This window comes from Ceratina calcarata, unplaced genomic scaffold (assembly GCF_001652005.2).
Source record: "Ceratina calcarata isolate Rehan_Ccalc_2016 unplaced genomic scaffold, ASM165200v1 scaffold162, whole genome shotgun sequence".
In the NCBI taxonomy this organism is placed as follows: Eukaryota; Metazoa; Arthropoda; class Insecta; order Hymenoptera; family Apidae; genus Ceratina; species Ceratina calcarata.
The window spans coordinates 526,895-551,209 of record NW_017137498.1 but is presented as its reverse complement, the minus strand read 5'-3'; the positions used below and the strand labels follow the sequence as shown (position 1 = coordinate 551,209).

Sequence of the window (24,315 nt, the reverse complement as noted above, 5' to 3'; positions counted from 1 at the left end):
CGGCATATTTTACGGAAGTGGAACGAACGTAAGTAAGTGGACGACTTTAAAGAGCGACTCGAATCGTTAGATAGCCTTCCATGTAGTCCATGGATACGTCGATGAATCGCTCAGCTTGTGTTTTAGATAAGAGTACATGAAGATAATCGTCATTATTTCTTGCGCGAGGATATGCAAAATACTTATGAAGCATCTTTTAGTGGAATCAATGATTAATCAGTTATTTCATACAATTATTCTTATTCATTCACTCTATTTTTTTTACAATATGATATTTTATTTTGGCTGGCAAGCAATTTGATTAATAATGATTCAAAGAAACGCGTTGTCATAAGTAATTGTCTCTTTGTTTCTTCTTCTCTTCTCGTTACTTTGTCGGATTGGAGGAACGGGATTTACAAATTGAGTCCATAAATGATAGCAAACGGATTGGAAACGTGAGTAACGATCGGGATAGGATCCGGATAATAGAAATGTTCACGGCCGGGTGTCGGCGCAGGATTAATTTGTCTTTGATCAAAGAAAAATGTTTCGACTGCTTGAACGTTTAATAATTGTTCATTGTGTCGCGTACTCACGTACGACGACTATAGTTTTTATGAAGTAGTACGTATCTTTTATGTTTCACAGTTCATCGATTCATTTCACATTGTTCGGTTTTCATCGTGATTCGAATTGCAGTTGAAAGTTGAGTACAGGAACATTTATCCCTTACGGCAGAAATCTATTTCCGCAGCAAAAATACTTTGAAAATAGCGATAATTATTGGACTTATCGGTGCGGATATTTTTCAAGCAGTTGATTTAGTTCCAAACGAAATGAGAAATTTAAGTACATTTACAATTTTTCGGTTTTCTATTATTTCGATGTATTTCATTTTGTATTCAGCTTTTCTAAGCTCTCCAAATAATATTTTCTATCCGAATGGACTCTACTTACCAACTGGTCCAACATCGATTTAAAAATTCTTAAGTACGCATACACGTTTCGACCTTAGAAACTCATGCTTTAAGCTCGAAAGTGGTGAAGGCGCTAAGCTGAACGAATCCAGTGAAATAGACTGGTCGAAAGTATGGAAGCAGATCAGAGCGCAGATCGATTTGGAGCAGGAATCGTTCGGACAAATAACTTCCTGAACTACCAGGATTGTCTATCTATGTGGAAGTTTCATCACTTCTCCTCGCTGAATCCGATTATTGGATTTTGGCCGTGGCATAATCATATTACTGATATTGATGTTTACGATTGATTTGTGTCGCTTTAATCTTAGAATTACAGAGAACTATAGTTAGAAAAAAAAATTTGATATCCTCGTAGTGAAATAAAATAATGCATTTTTCATTTAATAAAGCGATAGTATTCTTCTTTGTACATGAAATGTAATGATATCTGTGTTCTGAAAATTGATATTATGTTACAGTTAGGAAAATTCTATTTTGCTTATACCGAAATATTCTGATATTCTAGACGTTGCATTATTAAAAAATGCACGAAAACATAGAAAAACGTAATATATAAAACATTAATTTTTATCAATTTCTGTCAGAATGTGCCACAACACGTTTTCTTATACTAGTTACATCAAACCGTTAGAATACATCAGTCACTGACACGGAAGGTCTTCAATTAAGACTTGCCATTTCTCTTCACGAAACAAGATTACCAAAGCTATTAAAATACTAGTTCATTTTTTCTCTTTTCCTTAAGGAGATCTTCCAAATCGTCTGGCCCTTGTCAGCGTTAATTGAATACGGCAAGGTTTCACGATATAATAAGAAGCATAAGAACGGATCACGCGAATGAGAATGGATCGTTATCTTAAAAAGTTCTGCCATTTCTCGCGGAGTTATAAGAAAGACTGTTCTCATACAAGACAACTTCAGGCTCAATTCCATTGCATGGAATTCTTCTGTCCTCTTCCCCTTTAGGTTTCACCTATCCCCGGATATCTCAAGATTCATTTTCTGTTTTTAAAACAAGAATTTGCCTTCATCATTGAGTAAATTAACAAATTTTGTAACAACCGATGGCTCGCTCGTGTTTTACGTTCAAAAATAGACTTTACGTCGTTCGCTAAAACAAACGCGAGAAATGTCATGCTTCGATTTGGAATTTCCTGGTTCGTTAGCACTCAATTTGAAGAAGAACGTTAAAAAGTAGATACACCTGCTTCTTTCGTCATTATTATTTCAATTATATAACTAGTTATGATTTGTTATTATACAACTATTGTATAATCTTTTTATTTATTTAATGTTAAGAAATATAGTTTTCCTGTTTAATTTATTACTTGGTTATAATAATTGTTAATTGATTCTCTCTTTCTCTGAGTGATAAATTATCACCACAGTGTAAAATAAGAATGATTATATCTCAAATTCAAATTGAAATTTGTATTCTAAATATAAACATGGCTTTTATTATAAATGAGGGGGAGGATATAACTAGCTAAAAGCGTTCTCTCTCTCTGCTCCTTTCGCCCCGGGTGAAAATCGAAAGTTTCCGAATAGCTGACGACCCAGGCCCGGAATAAATCGCATAACTGGGTTTACTGGTCTATTCCTAGGAGATCGGCTGGCTGTCTGTGCCGACCGTTTTATAAATACCTATCCGCGTTTCTATCGTCGATACCAGGAGTAACAATGAGTCAGCTTCTCTTAGCGTTCGTTGTCACCTCGCTATAAATAAAACTGGATAAAATTTTCCTCCGCGCTGTTATTATCTTGTGACCGTTGCTTGGGTAACATTACGAAACAATTTTATTCTAGAAAAGATGTATAGAAAATTTCTGGAAATGATTTGTCAAATAAAATTGAAGAGTAATAAAAATGATAGTTGTACGATACAATTTCGTTCGAATTGCATATTTACTAATTTAAATTGACATGATTACATTGATGTCTTACAAAGGTGTTACATTTTTAGGTCAAATAACACACGCTGCAATTCAATTACGTATGCATATACTCGAGCACATTACATAATAACTCTATCGTCATAATCTCCTTAATTTAATCCATTTCGATGGTATTACACCTAGTGTTCTTATGTAAATCTTGCAATTCCTACATAGAAAAATAACATAAAGCTGCATTTGTACGGCTTGCAGGAAATTGATTAAATCTTTAATTCAATTGAACAACATTTAACTTTTAATTTTTAATAATTAGGAATTAAAATTTAATCGTTAATTCAGTTTTCTGTCAATTAAGTTCATAAATAATGACAAACGAATTGATCTTTCTAAATTTCTATACTTTTGAATTTTACTGATCTTGCAATAAAAAACAAAAATGATTCGAGCTGAGTCTTCTAAACCCAATATTTATGAAAAACATGTATTGCTTCAGTATTGCTTTTATCCGGAACTACTTAATTGGAATTAATCAATCGGACGCGTGGGTTGATCTAATTTATTAGAAACATGTGCCGTTTTAGCTTTGCCAGTACTTGATAGATGGATGCTTGTTTCTGAAACTTGCAGCGGGAAGTTCAGTGCGTAGGCCAGGGTTCAACTCGTGTGTCGGAAAGTTTGAAGCCGAGACGACATCAAGCACACTTGATGCCACCGGATTTAACGTCGACTTCGTATAGCGGATATTTTCGTGGAACTCGTTTCATCATGTTGTGTCTTCGAATCTTTCTTCTCACGCGGTTTCCAAAATTTTACGCTTTTCATACTTGCTTTTTATATATCAACTTTTGATATTTGTGCCAGCTTTTTCGTTACCTTTGGACACGAAAGACGTTTTACGAAATATTTTATCTCAGGCTTTAATCTAATATCGTAGTACTAAATGAGATTTCTTGCGGAATATCTAATATGTTTTAGAGATTAATACAGTAATTACGTGAACCACGTGTTCATTTGCATGTTATTAAATCGGCTAGAATTAGATGTACATATTATATAAAGGATAAAAAAAGTATATTTGATGGTAATATCGATTAGCATAAAGGACTAGTATTGTCGATGGCAGCATAAAAACGACGTAACAGCACATGATAGATATTGATCGCGACAGAGAATGATAAACTATTCAATCACCTCTTCCAGTCGTTTTTCATTCCCATAAAAATATGCGCATTCACAAATTAATGTAATATATACTAAGAAGCTTCGTAATAGCTTCTTACTTAATTATACTAACGATGGTACATTAATTAATTTCAAACAGAAATTATCATTTTAATCACACCTCATCCACTGACTAAGAGCTAGAAATAAATACGATTATGCGAATCTTTATTTTAAGACTTATCCATTACCAGTAAATGGACGAAACGTGTTTATTGAAAATTCAAGACGCGTTAGAATCACTTACGGAAATTGAAGCTGGGCAACAGTGAAGTGTATCAAAGGAAAATTAAGGAGAACTTTACAAACAGCGTGCGCTACAGTGGTCGGAGATTCTAGTGGTAATTCAAGACTGCTTTGACCGCATCTTCCACTGCCAGGTGGAACTAACTGGCTCGACTTAGTCTCTCTTAAAGCAGTCCTCCGAGTCGACCGCGAACGACCGTTCGGTCGTCGTCTGCCAAGTCGTGACTTACGATTCGACCAGTTCTCCCTGGCCTCCTGGCTGCTACATTACTCCACGCTGCGCGCTGCTTTCAAATTCTTCCTCGTTAGCATGAACGTGGCTTATGCATTCGCGAGCTACGCTCGTGACACTTGTCTAGTACGAACAAATCGCGAACTCCCACTGGTACGAGTAGTTCGATGAATATTAACACCTGTTTAGGCTAACGTTTGTAACCGTACAAATTTCCCGGTTGTGTCGGTTACATATGCCCTCACGCGTGAGAACGTTCGGGAAGGTCCGAGGACCTTACGCAGGCGCAGGCACCGCCGGTTACATAATCCGCGGATCGACGATCGATCCGGTAACCGACGGATCACTCTGTGGCTGTATAGCGCGGGAATAAGATAGTATTCGAGAACGGATCCGTCCAGGACGTATTAACCGAGTCATTATAGAAAGTCTTGTAATAATCGCGATTCTGCACTACGTATAGTATTAAAGAGTGAGTGTGAAGACGGATGAGCGTGGCCACCGTGAACGTGTAAAGAAAAAGCGAACGAAGCGTGCCGTGGACGTCCACGCATCTAATCTGTAAGTCAATCCTTTTATATCTGCGCCGAAGAACCGCGAGCGTGTACATTGTATACTAGCATACTTAAAAGGGCCTTTAGTCAGGCATCGAATCGTGATATTATTTCCTATAGAACCGCCGCTCTAGTCAAGTGTGTTCACATTGTAAGATAGGCTCGCGCTACATATCTAAATATACTTGAGTATTTCGTATCCTATATAAGAACTTTCTGATTTCCCTCATTCCTGAGTCCTCCTCCTTACAAGGAGACGCGAACTCTCCCTCCCGAATACCTTAGAAAGGAATTCGGTTATACGTTTTACCCAAGACTTATATTATTTCCTCATTTGTAGATAGAATGTTAATGTTGCCCATCAAATTGGCCAAAAATATTGGTCTAAAAGAATCGATTTCTCGTTTTTATATTAACATATATTTGGCTCGTTAAAAAGCTGAAACTTAAATCTACGGTTTAAACTTCTAAGTACCATTTTTATTTGTAAGCAGCATAAAAAATGAATAGAAAGGTTTCTTCGGATTAATTCTGTTTCCTCGTGTCGACTTCCATTCTGCATTAAATGCTTCCACAACTTCATTCGGATGTATCTTATTATACTCACAATTCCCTGTCGACGCCGCGCCATATAGAAAACCAAGCCAGCTTTCCGTTTGTTCATTCAACGAAATCCTTTGTTTCATCAGCAAAGTTCGAGTAAAGATCTGCCGTGCTACCCGGGAAACAAAAGCTACAGAAATCTTTAGATTCAACAAGACGGTGCTTATCAACGCTCGCGATGCAGTAGCTAGACATTCAGAACGTAACAATTTCAAAGGCGCGACCGTGGAACAAACATTGGGAGCAGTGATCCCAAAGGGTCAATTAGAGTAAGAGTACCGGCCGTGAAACAGCTAAGACTGGAAGTTATACAGAATTTCCTATAAGGAGTCACTATCCATGAAACTTATTGTTAGTTCCTGTAATATTTTATAGAAAGTTCTCTAACTACATAGAGAAAACGTAATAACTCTTAATTGTCCTTGTACATATTTCTATGATCAAATTTTCTTAAATTTCGATTAAATTCTACGTTTTTTCATTGTTCTTTAAGTTTTCGAAGTCGCTCTTACAGAACTGTATATCGTACTCTAACAGTTTATTATGTCAAATGAAATAATTATCTCACGCTGGAATAAGTATGTTAAAGAAAGATGATTTATCTTATTAATTGTTTTAATAACAATAAAAATTGTACTAATGACAATAAAAGAAAACTGTTTTACAGAATTAGTTTCTTGCATATTTTAGAAAAATTCATACAAAATTTTAGAAAACAAAATATGTTAAATATTGATTATAAGAAATGCCCAACAGATCATTTTGACCGCCCTTGATAGATCTAGTATTAAATTATACTGTATTAATTATAATTATAATTATACTGTATTATCCATTTTACGAAGGTAATACATTTGTACAGTGCACGATCATGTCCAATCAAGGATTCATGGAATTTCAACTTTGTGCTACTATCATTTCGATCAGCCTCGAAATAATCATTGAGGCGTAGTCAGGTGCAAATGTTTCGAGACCAATGTAACTGGAAACTAAGGCACGGTCTGGAACCATGATATGCATTCGCGTAAGCTATCGCATTTATGCAGATGTTGCTCTCGGCCTTTGCTGATTATACGTATAGACGGACCACTTCGCGCGCTGATGCGTATTTCGTGTACATACATGGGATATGCCCGCAAACGGAAACGCACGGTTACGTGTACGCGTATTTATGGGAGTACATATCCAAATAGGCTTCTCCGTACATCCTCGTTTGTCCCCAAGGGATGAACAGGCCTTTGTAAGTATCAGTTTCTGCTGAAAAATGCTTCGACGTGAATATTAATAGATTTATTGATTCAGTAGATGCGAGAGATGCTTCGTTTTATTTTTCCATGAATTTCTGGTCCTGTAATATAATTCCTTGTGCTAATTTATAGAATCGTGTTGCGTTTTATATTTCTTGTTTTATTCGATAATTTCCAAATTCAGGGAGTCCCAGAATTCTGTATAGTACTCATCCCTAGGGATTGTAAACGCCATAATTTATTTAGAATGAGCGATGCTCTGAAATTACTTGTTTTTTTTTTAATTTCTTCAATCTGTTATGTACTGCAAATTTTTTAGATTATATTACGTATTTGATAAATAATAATATATTGTGAATTTTATAAATGATAATCGAAGTCCTTTTCGTACTCTAAATCTCATTGCAAAAAGTGGAATTCACTTCTCTTGATCTGTTTATTTTACGCCACCGGAAATCCCTCTCTCATTGCGTTTACTTTTTCCCTTCTCTCCTCTGTTTACATCACCCTTTTAACCCGTCGCGATTTCAATCAGGGCGAGAAGAGATCCCCCTCTGAAAAACAAATTCGCCCGTTCTTTGGTTTTCTAACAAACCACTACCACCACCGAGGTCGTGCCGTCATGATCGAGGACCCTTCGCCGACAAACGTGTGTTCTTTCCATCTTTTTTTCGTTCTCTTTCGCCGATCCGTCGGTTAGAAGGAAAACAGACGGAAAAAGGCAAAGGATGAAAAGAGAAAAAAATAAGCTGGGGTCGCCCAATTAAAACGAATACCGAGTCGTGATCGTATCGACTTCACGCCTCGTAAACGATAGCTCCTTCACCTTATTTGAATGGATTCGAAGAACTTCGCATTCATGCGAGATCTCCGAATTTTTTTCGGACTTTGCTTCATGTATTTATTTAATCATGATTACAGCACGCCAGATTTAACTTTCGTCTATCCAAAGAGGTATCTGACGATCAAAAAATATTCTCAGATAAGGACGAAAAGTGTTGCCTCGTAAATCCATATTTTTGGCTAATTTTTTGGGTAACATTGATATTCTGCCTTATCGCGTTACTTCGGAGTCTACCCTCCTTCATGACATAGAATGTGATTCATACAGCAAATAAAGAGAAAAGGATCTTCGAAGAATTATTTTCAGTTGATTATTATGTATTTAATATTTATTAACGGTATATACGTCGCAGTAGTGTTTCAACCCTAAGCATCCTATCGGTTTAAATAATTTTTAGATTTCGTGAAACCGAGGCTGAATACATTCCGGATAGAAGAAGATCGGAAATGAATCTGAAACGAAATTTTTACCACGGTCTAAGCCCTTTAGCGTGCAAGAGGCTTTTTTCAGATTTACAATCCGTCTCCATTCGCAGAATTGGTCATCGAGCGTTATCATCGCCAGCACTGTAATCCTGCAGAGCAATTTTTCTCGAGAAAAAACACGGACATGGAGTCTCCGAGCAAGAAAAGAAACTAGGTCACTGCAAGTTTTCAGAAGTGCTGAGCAGATTCATCTTAATTTAAGTGACTGCCAATATATCATAATGTTATCTCCTTAATAATTTCACATTTTCACCAAACTAGAGAACCGATCGCCTCGTCTATTTCCCCTCCCATGGCTGGCGAACCCCGTTCCCGAGGTGATTCTTTGAACAAGGGCGATTTCCATTCTCTCATTGTTGCCGGGAAAGATTACACCGGGAGCTTTAAGCCACTTAGAGTTTGGTCAGGCATTTTTAATTAGTTTAATTTTCAGCCTTTTAATTGGTACAAAAGCACGGAACTGTTCCGGAAAATTCGGAAAGTTTGCCAGTCCCTGAACCGTCTAGCTCTCTAGCAGCGACTGGTGGTTCTCCCCTTGGCTTCTCCGTCGCCGTCGGTCCACGGCCTATCTTCGCGTGCTTCTCATTCTTCCCTTTGCACACTTCCACTCTCCGCCGCTTTTATTTCATCCTTGCTCGGGGTTTTCCGCCTCTGAAAATTTCTGTTACGCGGAAAACTTTCTCTCGGCGAGAATACCTGTAATTTAAGAAGTTTCCATGCTGATGAGAGAGGGGTGGAATCAAAGAGGCCGAGAGATGGAAATAACGAGATTGCTGAAAGATCTTCCTGACAAGTTGAAAAGGAATTGTCAAAAAACAAAAATTTTCTTAACCTGCAAGCTTTTTTCGCATAATTTACCTAACTCAACTCTAACCCTCAATTATGATTCCTTTTATTTCTTTTAATTTTCTCTCTTGAAAGCAAGAATACAGTATAAAATATTCTGTACGGTAGATTATAAGCAGTGAGCTCAGACATGAAAGGGTGGTTACACAGGTTTCCTTTAGAGACCCAAAAAATTGTAAGACAACATATTTTACAATAAAAATATATGGTTTTCTCATTGAGTATAGTATTCGTATAAATTTTGTTTTAATAAAATTAATAAACGAATAGATCTCTATGTTACTGGTTCAGCCCTTAAGTTTAGAGACGATGTTTTCTACATTTTATTCATCTCTTTGTCAACCATTCGGTGTCTTATAAACAGCACTGTAGAAAGAAGTTAAAATGGAAGTGGATATGGAAAAGGAAAGGCGAAAGAAAGGGAAGTTTGCAAAACGAGGAGCTAAACGCACGCCTCGCAGTTGTGAATGGAAATGCGCGCGACGCGAGGCGTGAGGATTCAATCCGGTTTCAAGTCGTTTGGCTACGTTTTCCTTCTCGGTTTAACATAATTTCACCACTAGTCAGGGACGCGTAGTGTGTAGGAGGTCAAGCATCGAGAGAAGCGCGACAATGGAGTGAGCGGAAAATCCATGCAACCGGTTCCGAACTGGTTCGCGATAGTTGCGCGAGAAATTGCTTGCAAAGTAGTTTCGGCAGGTTCCCCGCACACTTTTCTGCTACTGCAGCGGAAGACGATATTGCAAGAAAGGTAGTGGCAATGTCTTGTAAAAGTTTGCCCTCAGCTGCAAGTTCGCCGATGTTTCTTTTAAATTAGTTGTAATTTTTAGAGGTTCTATTATTCCACTTGATTTGGATTATTAACCGAACTTGTATTAGTGATTAAAAATTATTGGTTACAGACTGTCTCTGGAATAAGTTACTCCTTTAACTTTATAAGAAGAATTTTACAACTGCGTTTATTTTCATAAATTAGTTCTGATTTATAAATTATTATTTCACTGTTATGTTAAAATAGATTTAAACTTCATTTTTGTCTTCTTAATATCTGGTCGTTCTATTTTAAAATCCAGAAATTCATTTCAACGAAGTCAAGAATAATTTACTTTCTTCATTAGAGTCAATTAGAATCAAGGCGAAAGCTATATCACTAAAATTAGCTGAAATTCGATTTCGAATTATGCTTCGGATACCGATTCGAACTGAATTCCCATGCTCATCGGTAATAACCGACGGAAACTCATTTTCGAGTCTCATTACAAATTTAATCGGAATCTGGGCGATGATCATAAACGGAATCGTTCCAAATTCGGGTTCCTACGATTTGCAGTTGACCAGTGCCACGTAATTAATTATAATTTGCAATGCGTCGCAAATATCCAACCATGATAAAACCGAATAGAAGATTATAAAGATCAAGAACCACGCTCATGGCTGTGGTTTCTTTTCAATTCTCTAATTATCAGATTTTGTGACAACGATCGACCTCATCTATTTTTTTACCGTGTATTCCGCATCCGTCGTTCATTAACATCGCTCCACCTGTACAATAATTTCGACATCGAAACGAGCCGTTGCACGCGTGAAATTTATTACAAACAAAAGTTCTCTCGCGGTATCCACGTTCGTTTGACACCGGGGTCGAGGGTTGGGTAGCCAGACGCTTCGTCAGATACAATACGCGATTGCCGCGAGTTTTAATTAAATGTGCTACTCGGGACCGGTCGATCCTGCAGTTTAGTCAGGCTTTCACCTCGAAAAAGGTGCTTTCTTTTTATATCTACCCCATTCGTGCCCGCCACTTCGGTTGATCCCTTTCGCTCTAAGAAAACCCTTCGCACGATACGCGTACTTGTTTTTTGTACAGTGTGCAATAATCCCGTTTCTTTTTACTTCTTCCGCTTTATTTCTCGGCTCCGTGTCATCCTTCGTTTTCTTCCCTTTCTCATTGATCTTTTTTCAATAATTCTTTTTCCTCTCTTTCCTTTGCTGTTTCTTCGACTCCGTTCTTGTTCTGCAAGGTCCCGGCATCTTGTCCGTTTTTTGTCTACTTTGCATTACGTTCTCAGATCCTGTTCTCTGTTGCTTGTCCCAGAGAATACGCAAGCAGTGACTCCCTTTCAATTGCTTCCCAGGGACTTATTCTTTAGCTTTGTGTTTAATAATGAAAAATGATAGATAGAATTAGTAGATGGATATTGAATTATGCGTGTACACAAAATATATTTAAATAATGTTTTAATACGTATCGTACAATAATGTATGTTGCAGTGATATTTACTTATTATTGAATTCTATTTAATAAATATTTCTATGAGACTGATCAATTAATTGATTATTCCCATAACAATATTCAGTAATATGATATTGAAGCAGAAAATAATATTCACTCGATAACTATTTTATGTTGTTAAGAATATTTTAATTTTCCTCATTATTTTTGTTTCAGGTAAGTAATCAGAGATCTCACCTTCGAGTTACGTACTGAACTTATTTACTTGTATCCAGGACACTGTATTAAGTAAGTTTTTATTAATATACTACATTGTAGAAGTGCAAAGATTCCTACAGAACTATTTTTAATATTTTATTTCCGTATAATAGAACCAGTGTTAATGAAATATACATAAAATTAATATTCGTACAATGCATTAATATTTATATGCATATTTGACTAACATCTATTGAATCAAATGGTGCATGAATTAAAATGATTGCCTGCGCATATTATATATGAATATTTCTTCGTCCGGATATACATACTGAGTGGATTTAATCAACTGATCATTATCGTACACATGTACACTTTCTACAATTCACACACCGTGCACACATACACTCTCACACGCGCACGTGACAACACAGCTAATCTACAAAAAAATTTCCACGAGAATCGGTGGCAAATTTATTCATTCGGATGCAGCTCGGGTCCAATCCTGGTTTCATCCGTCCTTTTTTTCCCGGGACCATTTTTTGCTACCTTTACGTCGAGGCTCTTCCCCGTTGTTCCGCGTGGTTCTAATTCGCGCACCACCCCGTTGCTGGGAACCTCTTTCCCAAGTCCACCGCGCCGGTTCCTTTCACGACATAATACACCGTCGCTGAATTTGCATCGGGTCGACATTCGTGTGTACACACGGCAGACACCGAGACGCCGCAAAAACCGCACGTCTGAATCGTACTCCGCTCTCTATTCGAGCTGATCCAGCCGAATTCTCGAAATCTCCATTAAATCAGAGTAATTACTTTTTTTCCCACAAGGCACGAATGAAAATGCCGAGTTGATCGAATTCTTAATTTTTAAGTAGTTTTCTTCCGTTTTAACCCGAGCGATTCCAAATAATTTTTTCGTACGTAGTCTACCGAATATCGCTAATATATCAGCCGTTTGATCGATATACCTGCATATCTTCAAAATTCCCAAGAGTAATCTCCGCATACCGCGATCTGTACTACCGTCAAGTTCCTATCCTTCTTTTCTTCCAACATTTTCCGCGCCCTTCCAATATTTCTCTTTTTCTAGGTCGAATTCATTTCCATAAAATCCTTCCCCAGTAAGAGTTTCGGGGCCGGAATGTGATCACAAGCGGAAAAAAAAGCTTTTTATTTTTACTGGTTTCAGAGATATATTCTGGTACTACTTTTTTCATCTCTACGTGCAAAAATGTACTCCGATGACTTCCTCCGAAGTGAATACCAAATTCGTTCTCGATTGGTTCCTGATATAGTATTTATATCGTTATTATACTATTACTATACAATATTTAAAACCAGTATATTATTTCTGTCAACATCAGAAAATGCTGCTGCATTTGCATTATTCATAAGAAAAGCTTCGTTATTAAAACGTGTTCACGCTTACGACGATGTTGTTAATTGGACGGGATTAAGGAACCTGATCAGGAAAACCAGAGCTGGTTGGAATGCAGAACGTACACGTTTGCGGTGCGATGGGTCATTCAGTTTTCGATGTTGCTCGACTTTACGCCGTTTAGTGCAGTTACAAATTGTCTGATTGAATCGTGAGATCTTAAATCGAGCTTTATGAGTATTGCCGATTCACGAGTCACGACGAGGGCATTTCTGAAAGATCCTCCGGGTTCGGGGATATTTCCACTATGTTGATTCTGATTGGAAAAGAAGGAAACATGTTTTAACGTAATGAAATTCGAGCCAATTTTTCCCCTTTTATTTAATACTTTTTGCGCTTATGAGTTCGACGTGAGTTATCGGTTTATGGGCATTCAATATTTTAGTATCAATTTTTTGTTGATGACAATAGATTGCAAGCGAGCGAAGGTAACATTCAGGTATATTTTATATAAAAAAAATCCATCTGCAATCGAGAACATATCGGGTGCGGTGGTCAGCGTTGATACATGAAACTGATTTCGTGCAACGACATGAAGTCAATATCGGTCGGAAAACTATCAAAAAAGACAAAGCTTTTGCGGGCAAAAGTCGAGGGAATAAAGCGTTTTTACCTCCGCGGTACATTCAATTAATTTGAAAAAACAAAACCAATCGACGCTTACTACGCGACCACAGGTATCATAAAACAATGGACCTCATAAAACACACCGACATTTTTCACCAAAATATTACTGTTCCATAAATGTATAAAGTTCATTGCATTTCAAAGCTCTTTTCATTTTTATAAACGTTTTTAATAACCGCAAGCAAATGTTACCTGTCGCTATAGAATCCAGAGAACACATATAATCTGACATCAAACATTCATCTTGGAACCTTCTGCTTTACAACTCAACCACAAACCACAGACTCATCTCCTCGTCTTTGTACGTACCTCTCTATTTAAATGCTGAAGCCAAACGCTTTGAGATTTTCCTAGTCACGCGAGTTTTAATATTTTGAGCTTGTCACAATCGGAAATAATTTTGAGATTATTAAATAATTGCGATCTGAATTGACAAGTTTCCAGAAAAGTAATTAAAAATTCATTATGTTGATCTGTCCACGTCGATAAAGGTACGAACACGTAAAATATTACGTATAACATATTTAAAAAACGATTCATTGAAAGTTACCGTTGGCTGCTGAAAATCAGTGTCATCTCGAAAGGAAACCACAGGCTTATCCTCCCTATAACGGTTACGATTCCTGGCGGTGATCCACGAGAGGCACCGTTAGATCAGCGCACGTTGCGGGATCCAGTTTCGAGTTACGACACGCAGCGGACACGCGCGCGTTTTCACGGTTTACACCCGCGTCGACCGAGTGATAGGCCGGTCAGGCTCGTTACCCCGTGTGCACTTGCAAGAACGACGAGATTTCACGGTGGATTGCGCCACAACCATCGCGGCTATTGGCGTAACAAATTAGAGATACTCTTTCCGAAGGCTAATGTTGCTGATTAACTTGGCATTTTTAAAGAAAAAAAGATAAGAAGAATGAAACCTAAATTACAGATTTTATCATCGATTATTTGTTAGTTTCCAACACGCTAATTAGGAATTATGATAATGCAATGACCTAATTTCGCGTACAGTTGCAATAGGTAAGAAGATACAATTATTTTTCTTCTTCTTTCTAGAAATTTAAACTCAACATGAGTCTTTCGGAACGACAGAGAAAAATAGATCGTTACTCGGAATTATGCTCGGAATTTTGACGGAGATATTATTTCCTATTCTTCGTCACTACCTCGCATCCCACCCTATTAATCCATCATATTCTATCGCCGTTTCAATTTTTCGTTTAACAATTGCACAAACATTTCTGCGATTCCCTTGAAAGGCGACTCGATTTCCCAGTTTCTTCTATTACAACGTTTTGCGGTGCCCGTAGATCACAACGGCACGGCTCGGCGCGGCGTGCGTTCGCCATAAATCAGCCGAGCAGTTTATCCCGGCGACTTTTATCTACCCGGTATCGGAGGATCGCGATCTTATCGTTTAGTACGCGCAAAAGTCCGAGCAACGCTTAAATACCCCCGTAGCCAGACGTTCTCCGTCTCCTACTAAAAGTATCGTCCCCGCCGTTTGCGCGAGTCTCGATGGTGGACGAAAGAGAAGGGGGACGAAGGAGCCAGACGAGAAGGAAAAAGGCTGCGGAAGGTAGCACGCACACGGCGAGCATGCCGGAAGCGAGCGAACCGAGCGAAACACGGAGACCCACGGCGATCGATATCAGATCCTCGGAGATAATCGGCAATTAAGCCTCGCGAAAGGACTGTACACCGTGCCGGTAGGTCGTTAGGCTGACCCAACCGTGGTAGCCAAGGGATTCTGGGAACACGGTCCAACGACACGTCTTCATTAGCCTTTTATGAACGCTACTCTCGTAGCTCAACCACCCTCGTATGTACCTGTACACGCGTGTGCATACAGGGTGTCTCAGGTTGTACGTGGAAAGCACTGATAGCAGCTTCGCGAAATGAGAATTAGAAATGGGAATTCATATAAATGTGTATCAGACCTTTTTCAAGTCTTCGATCTACAGTATCTGTTTTATCTTTAGAAATAAATTATCTGTTCGATTAGAACATGATGTTTGAAATTGCAATGTTCTAAGTTATTTATTGTTTAGTATTTTCATTTACTGTTTTGTGAAATTATAATTGTTAATTTGTAATTATAAATATATTGTCCAATTCTCTTAAACATCCTTGATACTCCATATTCCAGTGTATTTACAAGCACCCGTAACAAATGTTCATTCAAACAGTCTTCCTAAAATATCAGATTCATTAATTCATATTATGTATATGCATTTGTAGTTGAATCTTGAATTATTTATTTCTGCTGATTCGTAACATGCTCCTTACACGCAACGAAACACCTTGTATACGTTCGTTTATGCCCTTTCACCCTCTTTGTACGCTTGTACATTCGGCTGCGGTATACCGACGCGTACTCGCGAATTCCAAAGCTGTGGTACGACCTACGAGTGCGCCATCAACCAGTATGGGCTCGAGCACGAGCATATATACGTGCATTTGTTCGAACCGGAAGCGTGGAAGAATCAGTTCGCCCGTGAGCTCGACCAGAGTACTCGTGTATCTGGCCAGCGTCGAAAAATAAATGAGGCTAATGGAAATTGATCGAATCCGGGAAGTGTTTTGCGATGACTCGGCCGCGCTGTTTTGCACATGCTGATGGATGTACCTCGTTAGGCTGGGAAAAGAACAGCTGGTGTCCGATGGAGGTACATCAGTGGGTGTTCCCCTGCCATCGCGCCGGGATATCTCCCTTGACGAACGCGCTTTGCTTTTTGATGAAAGGGTTCCGATGGAAACTGGGCTCCGCCGGGATCGAAGTCTTTCTGATCGTAGATTTTTGGGTTAACGAGAGGCACGGTCGATATTGAACCGATTTTTACGATTGCTTTTGCAGTCGGTATTAATGTTAGCTTAGAAATTTCTGTTTGCATCATTTGATCGAATTTTTTAAGACAATTTCATTTATCCTTCATGTGTGAGCTCGGTTTTAAGTAGGTTTTGACTTATTTAACTAAAAAATTTACTAATTTTCGCGAAATGAGGTAGAAAGCAGAGCAGGGGTTCCTATTGTGGTTAAGTCACGTGAAATGGATACTTACAGCCTGTGTACAACACTTTTCCACGTTCGGTGCTGCCGTCATTGTCAAAGTTTACTTCTTATTGCCTAGAAGAGCGAAAAGTTCTTTGGGCCATAGATATCACTTCCCAGTGGCTTATTGTTAACCCCCATAGAATTCGTAGTAGATACATAAAAAAGGTATATTTTTAATTGCATTTAGTATAGTATTTTAATTAAATGAAGCGCAATGGTTGCAATTTATGATTACTCCTCTGTAAGCTACTAAACACCTTACGAGATGACTTAACGATTAAAATCCTGCGTTACATCTGTCGTTTGATAAAAGGAACAAAAAATAGGACGATGTGAGCGATGCCAAATACACGACTGTAATCTAGGCAGGCGCTTCGCCGTAACTCTCCGGTTCTCAAACGTCGCTATTTGTATCGTTTGTACCTACCCGCGCCGGCTCTCCCGGGATTATTCCTGTAGCAGACGAGATTCGGTATTACGGCTGCGTGTGTCACGATTTATCCCAGTTCTGATAAGCCGCCTAGCAGATAAGCGTCCGGTCGCGTTTGCTCTTGCGAGTCACAACTCGCGACGCGCCGTCGTTACGATCTCCGTGTAGTTAGGAGGCGGCGCTTGACAACGATCGACAGGTTTATCCGATTTCAAGGTTTGCTTCCTTCGTGAATTATTTTTAATTTCACTCAGAACTAACAGCGATTGATATGGTCGAATCAAAACATAATTTAGTACCGGATAAAATTAAATAAATTACTGTTTACAATTTAATGGACCACAATCTGAATAAAACGACGAATTTCGCTTGATTCTCTGAGAAATAAAGATGTAGAATCAAATGACACAATTTCATATTTTGCACTATTTTTTCCTGAAGCAGAGCAAAAAACATGAAAAAGTCGACAAATGTTGGAAAACGTGACTACTTTAGCCTCTTAATTCTCTCCTATTCAAATCAAGCCTGAACACTCGACGGAAACGTTTGTGACGTCTCGACGTGTTCTTCCGACGTTATCAGACAGAAGGTATCGTAGCGGTGAAAGGACAGAGAAAAAAAAAAGATGTTCGTGTGTATTGGCAGAAATCTCGGTCTCGGTCCAATAACTCCATTGTTGGATGTACCGCGGCGCGGCGTTTCCTGGTGTGCATCGACTCCGGTGTTCTGCACTGGCGATATCCCATAATGGCTTGGCGTTGTATGGAGGAGTTCGTATGCATCAAGAAGCGGCCGCCGCCGCCGTCGCGTCGAGGTATCTGGATAACTATATTATATGGCGTATACTTATACGGAGAAAAGTGCTCCGGGATAACGGTCCGTTCTGTGCGATCAGCGGTACCTGCTATTCGGAAAAGTTATCTCGGATCGAGAGGGAAGTGACTATACAATCGTTGCGTATAGTGTTGTGTACGCATGTAGGATATGTATGTATATTAGTGTACAAGTCGGAGCCATTGGTTTGGTCAGTCTGCGATCTACGGATCGCCGGTTCGATATCGATGCGATTTGAATATGCTTATTTAACTTAGAACACAACGCAAACTCAACATTGTCCCAGCCTCGCCTTCTCTATTCCCTTCAGATATGATACAGCAATATTATATTGCTAATCTCGTTTTCGATTATGCTTCCCTGGTATTACAATTAATTTTATGCTCTGATTAAGCATAAAATTATGAGAACGATAAGATCATTGACAGATAAATTGAATAATTGATTTTGTGTTTAATTACAGCATGAAATTAATTGTTCAATTCATTTGTCATTAATTATACTAATAGTAATTATTTACACAGACAAACTATCTGATTATTATTTATGACAAAATGTATATGTACATAAAATATAGAACCAGTGGGACTCGTAACCTTTTAGTTCAACCATGGAGATAATTGGCATCGTATAACAAATTGTTGCTAACGATACCGTTGATAAATGCATACGTATATTTAATGTATACTACTCACCTTCTAACAAGCACTCTTACCAAATTATATGTCGATGTTTAAAGCTTCACGTACCGCAATTGCTTTTCTTTGTGAGATAATTATTCTATTCAGTATATGTTCAGTTAGTAAAATTAGTTTGGTTTAGGAATTGAAGTCTCTTGATATATAGAATTCATTTATTAAATAGCGTGTTTGGCTTTTATAAATACAGAAGTATAATTCAGCATTTTCTTTTATGTGGAAATTTCACTTGCGATGGCACAGGCCACTGAGGCATTCCTTCGACACTCGATCGAATTAATATGTGTGCTGGTCTTATTGTTAATGATTAGCAGTACGTCAGAATTTACAACATATAAATGATGAATCATTCGGTTAATCAAGCGCGGATTTCTTCCTTGATGGTGCATTGCAAAAATGACAAGCACCAAATAGTAAAAATGTAAAATTTGAACAATCAGTAAAAAATTGGATATCTATTAGAAAGATTTACGTTGACAGATAGTGTTGTAACCAAGCTTTTCTAATGCGCAACTATAATAAATATAAATGAATACGATCGCGGAAGCGGCTGTACAATTTCACTTGACCGCTCTCGGACAGGCGTCCGACGGTTGTCAGCTTACACGGACAATGAGATTTCCCGCGCATGTGAATAGTTACATGGAACATTTACAATACTATCTTCTTACGTTTTAATGCATATCAATCATTCAATATGCGCGTACACGATTATATATAAAAACAAAAATGTGTGTGCAACCAAATCTAGTTTTCCATTTCGGTTTACATAATTCTTAATCTTGTGATGACCAACGTATTGCACGTGATAGCCCAAATACAGATTTAGAATCAAATCATTATCAAAAATTGAAATTTAGTATAAATCGTAATTAACTTGTTCTAAAAATCGATTATCTCAATTATCCATAGAAAGTATCTGCATATTTTATAATTCAAATGCAGTCTGAAGATTTATCAGATTACTCAGAAATCACAGAATTAAAAAATGACCTGTTCACGTAATCTGTTACTAAAAATTATTCAAAACATGCAGACTAATCCTTCCGCACCCGAGGAACTGTTTCCATTATTCTTTATAGGGATACGAAAGAGGTCAAAGGTTGCAGAAAACGCACGCGGTTGTAAGAAAATGGGGCAGCAGCTCCGCTTCCGGTTGGCAGCCCGGTCAAAGTTTAATGGAGGATCCTGGAACATCTCGACCGATCGTCTCCTCCTTGTTTCTTCTTTTCCTTTCCTTTCTCCGCGTCTCAGCGTTGACCTCCCGCGGCGTGTTCCCACGGTGTACCGCGTCTTCTAGGTTTGTGCGCGGCGTCGCTTGATTGCGATACCTACGCCTTCGCCAGGCGCACGGTCGACTGCCTCTAGGCTAGGTCAGTACCGTAAACGGCTTACTTACACGCTGACACGCACTCGCTCGAGCCACGTGTTTCTCTAGCGCCTGGTGACGCCGAACAAGCTGCACGCCAACGCGAAACGATCCAGGGACAGAGGGAAAGAGAGAGAAGAGCCACTGACCTATGACACTGACTCGGTCAGAATGCTTATTGCCCTCCCAGAGAATGGGAAGCAGTGCACACCGAAAGGATTGAAACACATGGTTACAATTCTCTGATCTCGTGATCAGAACTTTCCGAAGAAAGTTTATAATCGCTTTTTCACTTCGAATCGGTTTCCAATTTAAAGAAATAACAGAAACAAGTAGCTGAAGACATTTTTCATATATTGACTGAAGCGAATTTTTATTATATATTGGATTTTTAAAAGTAATCTATCGAGGGAAGAAGAGAGGAACGAGGAGGATTTCATATTTCATTTTGTAGAAATCAGATGTTTAATTCTGTTTTTGCATCAGGCAGAACGGTATTTTAGACTTCCCAGCGCGTTTGCTGACAATGAGGTTCCGGTTTGTAATCTCGCAACTACGGTAAAGCTGTCAAAATGTAAGGTAAACGTTGTAAGGAGAAACAATGTAACGGCGCGTAGAATCCCGCGGCGTGAAAGCATCGTTTAGCGGGCTAGTAATCGGGTCGTTTTTATTCATGCCAGTTTGCGATCCTCCAGTTATTACTCGGCTGAAATTTGGTTAAGAACCAGAATAGCCGCTAAGCTAGATTAGTATCGTAAACATAAAGCTTCCAGATTGCGCGCGTCGTCATATAATACGTGGATACGCGTGCATACAACGATGCAGCAAAGAATGTTGCTAATATCATTTTATAACTGCAAGAATCATTTGTACAATCTGTAAAACGTGTCGTGATGAACAAATAATACATTACAATAATTACATGAGAAAATTGAGACGTGCGAGTTTTGTTCGATCTTATCATTTTCCGTCTTCGAATGTAACGTCATCTGCTTTTTTGTATTCAATTTACATTTCGGTTTTCCTTACGAATGAGATATGAAATGATAAAGAGTTTCGTTGTCGATTCATTTGCTACTAATATTTTTGATGGAAATCAATAAATTTGAGTGATTTAAATATTTAGAATATATTGTTTGGGTAAGAAAGATGCAAAGTGATTAAATAATATCTGTCCAAATCGAGACTCAGAAGGTATAAAGAGAATATTTGTACTTCTACAGTGAAGCAGTGAAAATGGAAATACGATGTCGGTTATATTAACTTGACAATCTCGGAAGGGAAATGCTATAGCTGCGATATCTGCAGCAAATGGATTAGGTGCCTGTCGGAATGTTACAGAGGATAGATATTTGTCTATATGTGTAGACTCGGTGAATAAATTGCAGGTAGTTAATAAATTTCATTTCTCGTTATTGACAAAGTTTTCTTATTAACACCGGTTCTTTGCCATTGACGGCGTAATAGCTGTTCAACTGCAGGAAAACTGGGCGTAGTGAGTAGATGATTTGGTGACTAGAATTTCTCGGTGTTAGTGAAAACTAGAAACTAGCTGTACATGTAATCGACTGCCTCTAACGAGTAGAATTAATATACCTCAGACCGGACATAAACTTTGCTAAGAACAAGGAAAAAAAGGGTGTCACCGGTTGAGATTGTTGCGGATAGCTTCGTACACGCAATTTTCTTAAAATAAGATTCCAAGTCGCGATATATGTATCTTCATTTCCAAGGATTATCCCGAGTCTCTCGATGTTCTTCCTAGCTTGTAGCTTCGGCGCTGCGCTCGTGGAAAACATAGCCCGGAAGATAAAAAAAATCGCCGGGAACTCTTTGGCCGCGCGGCGACTTGGTATCGTCGACGAAAAATCGCGTACCCATGGCTCAGTAGATTTACTCTTATCTGAAATATACACGGTTTATCGATGTTCTAAGTTGCCGTGAATGTGCACGCGTTCCGTTGGCTGCACGCGCGCGCGCATATGTGATCCGGGTAATTCAGCCACCCACAATTGTCGCCGAACGTTACGAGCCTTGGTCGAGGCATCGTTATCTCCCAAACGTGAGCTTCGGCGTCGTTCGATGCTTTCGAAAAGGGTGCTTCCTTTACGTTTCTCCTGTCCTCGTGTTCTCCATTTCGTTTCCGTGTTCAAGACGCTTCTCTTCTGATAGCGTAGTCTGATATGTTTCTTACTATTGGAAATAAGGTAAATCGTTGGAAGTAGAACGATGCATAATCACTTCTATATTTGTATCTATACAATGAAGTTTGGGTCTCATAGTTTAACTCTGAATGGAAATTAGACAAGCAAATCTTAATGATAGATAATTGTAGTAGCCTCTGCAAGCGTAGAACATATTGACGAGAACCAAAGACAGGTATTCGTAACTTCAACGAACTAACAATAGAAAAATCTCTTCGTTGACCCAATTCTGTCCGAAACTCATTTACCATAAGTAAAAACAATGTTACCATGTTTGCACTGCAATTAGTATTATCTTCGTCGTAATTGATATTACTGTTACAATATTTTCCCACATTTCTTCACTTCGAACCAGTTCAACGAGTCGGGATCTCTCTATTGTAATTGTAATATAACATTCCCACTTTTCCTTCATTAAGAGATCGCCTCTTCGACATAAAATATAAATAAACTCCGGAGCCCGTGTTCGACCTATTTCTTGAATTTCACATTCACAGAATGCGATATTCCTCGCGGTTAAACGCAATGCTGATCGCAGCGAACAAGTTTCTGCATAGTTGATCTGAATCATAAGTCGCGGCAAGCTTACGCGAGTTACTCGATGTCCCGAGAAAGTTGAAATAGTTTATTGACGGTCTCCAGTCCGAAGAAATGTTCGCGTAGTTTCTAATTGACTTGAAACTTGTCCCATGCTATTTTGTCTTCTCAGATCGTTAATCTCGCTTCTGGATAATATATTTACCTGTCGTCAAGTAAACTCAGTCATGCATCGAAACATCAAGCTTCTTTCCACTTTCTGTAAGATTTAATGTTCTAAGCCTTAAACCAGTTGAATCGATCCGAACGCAAAGCAGCGTCGCAGTGTTCCTGGTCGCGTTGTCCTCGCGGTCGTCCCCGCGTCCAGTTTTGTCTTGGCCGTCTCGAGAGTAGCCGTCCCTGTAAGTGGGACAGTCACCTGAATACTTTGCGGCAATCAAGAGTCTTGCGGCCGCTCTCGTCCACCCGGGAACCCGCCGCGCCGTGTCGCAGAAAGAGACGAGCGGAACCGGAGGAGAGGCCCGTAAAGGACGACGAGATGTATAGACGGCGACAAGTTCGTGATGACCAGAAAAGAGTCCAGTTAGAGGGACGAGGACGGGTGAACGCAATGCGTTCACGGTGCTACCGTCAATGTTCAGTTATCGTCTGGGGTTCGCAGGACGTGTGCCGGCTCCACGTAATATTTTTTTTCGTGCGATTAAAACGATTGAATGTCGACTATGATTCGGGTTAGAGTGGCGAGACCTGGTGCAATACGGTTTTTGGACTGCGGAAGGGATTTCTGTCGTGTTTGCAGGTATACTTTTGGAATAACATTATTGTATTTATATTTTTGCCAGATTTATNAGTTAAAAACGTAAATATTTAAAATACATAAATTTAGTCAAATATTTATTGTGCAAAAATTTGAAATCAAGATTCGCAACGAAATTTCGTATGGAAGTATCAATATCTTTAAATTGTTCAGCGATGCATTAAATTTATTATTAAGATTTGTATTATAATTTCCTTATTATATGAATAAAACATCTTTAAATCCTAATAGTATCAATTATCAGGCATCAAAGTGTTATCATATCGTGCCAGGAGTTTTTGTAACGGTTTACGCGAAGGTCCTATGGGAGAGAGGTTGTGAATGGAATAGAATTTCCTTTCGTGATCGTAGAGCCGGTTGGAAATCCGGAAGAGGCAAGCAGTTCGATTGATTGATCTGTAAAAAGTACTTTTATAAGGCTGATAGATCGCCCCGCGGGCAAGCGAGTGACAATCGAATGGAACGAGAGCGGAAGATGTATTCGAGATACAGGAACTTTATTAAGCTTTTTCATGTCTCGTGAAAGAGAGTTTGTTATGTGCAGTTTCTTATTCCTCGCAGCTGCGGTGATTAAGAGTAGCTCGTTTTAACTGTAGTAGCGAGAAAGTGCGGGTAATCTCTGTTCCTTGATAAATCCTAATGTACGTTGATTAGCTTTCTTTTTTCAATCTAAATTGAGGCCTGGTGTAACTCAATTATCTGTAGCTTCATATGAGTGATTCTATCATTTACTGAGGT

General features: G+C 38.8%; 1 protein-coding gene and 1 long non-coding RNA gene across 3 annotated transcripts in view; one reads left to right on the top strand and one right to left on the bottom strand.

Annotated features, from left to right (window-relative positions):
- Fhos (Formin homology 2 domain containing) overlaps window positions 1–24,315 on the top strand; it is a 179,948-nt gene that overhangs the window by 62,977 nt on the left and 92,656 nt on the right. The gene's annotated exons all lie outside the window — the stretch shown is intronic.
- LOC108632577 (uncharacterized) lies at window positions 2,421–4,567 on the bottom strand. The gene is made up of 3 exons (XR_001916977.2): window positions 4,326–4,567; window positions 4,049–4,218; window positions 2,421–3,730 (listed from the first exon to the last, which is right to left on the bottom strand). It is a non-coding gene; the product is annotated as an uncharacterized LOC108632577 (long non-coding RNA).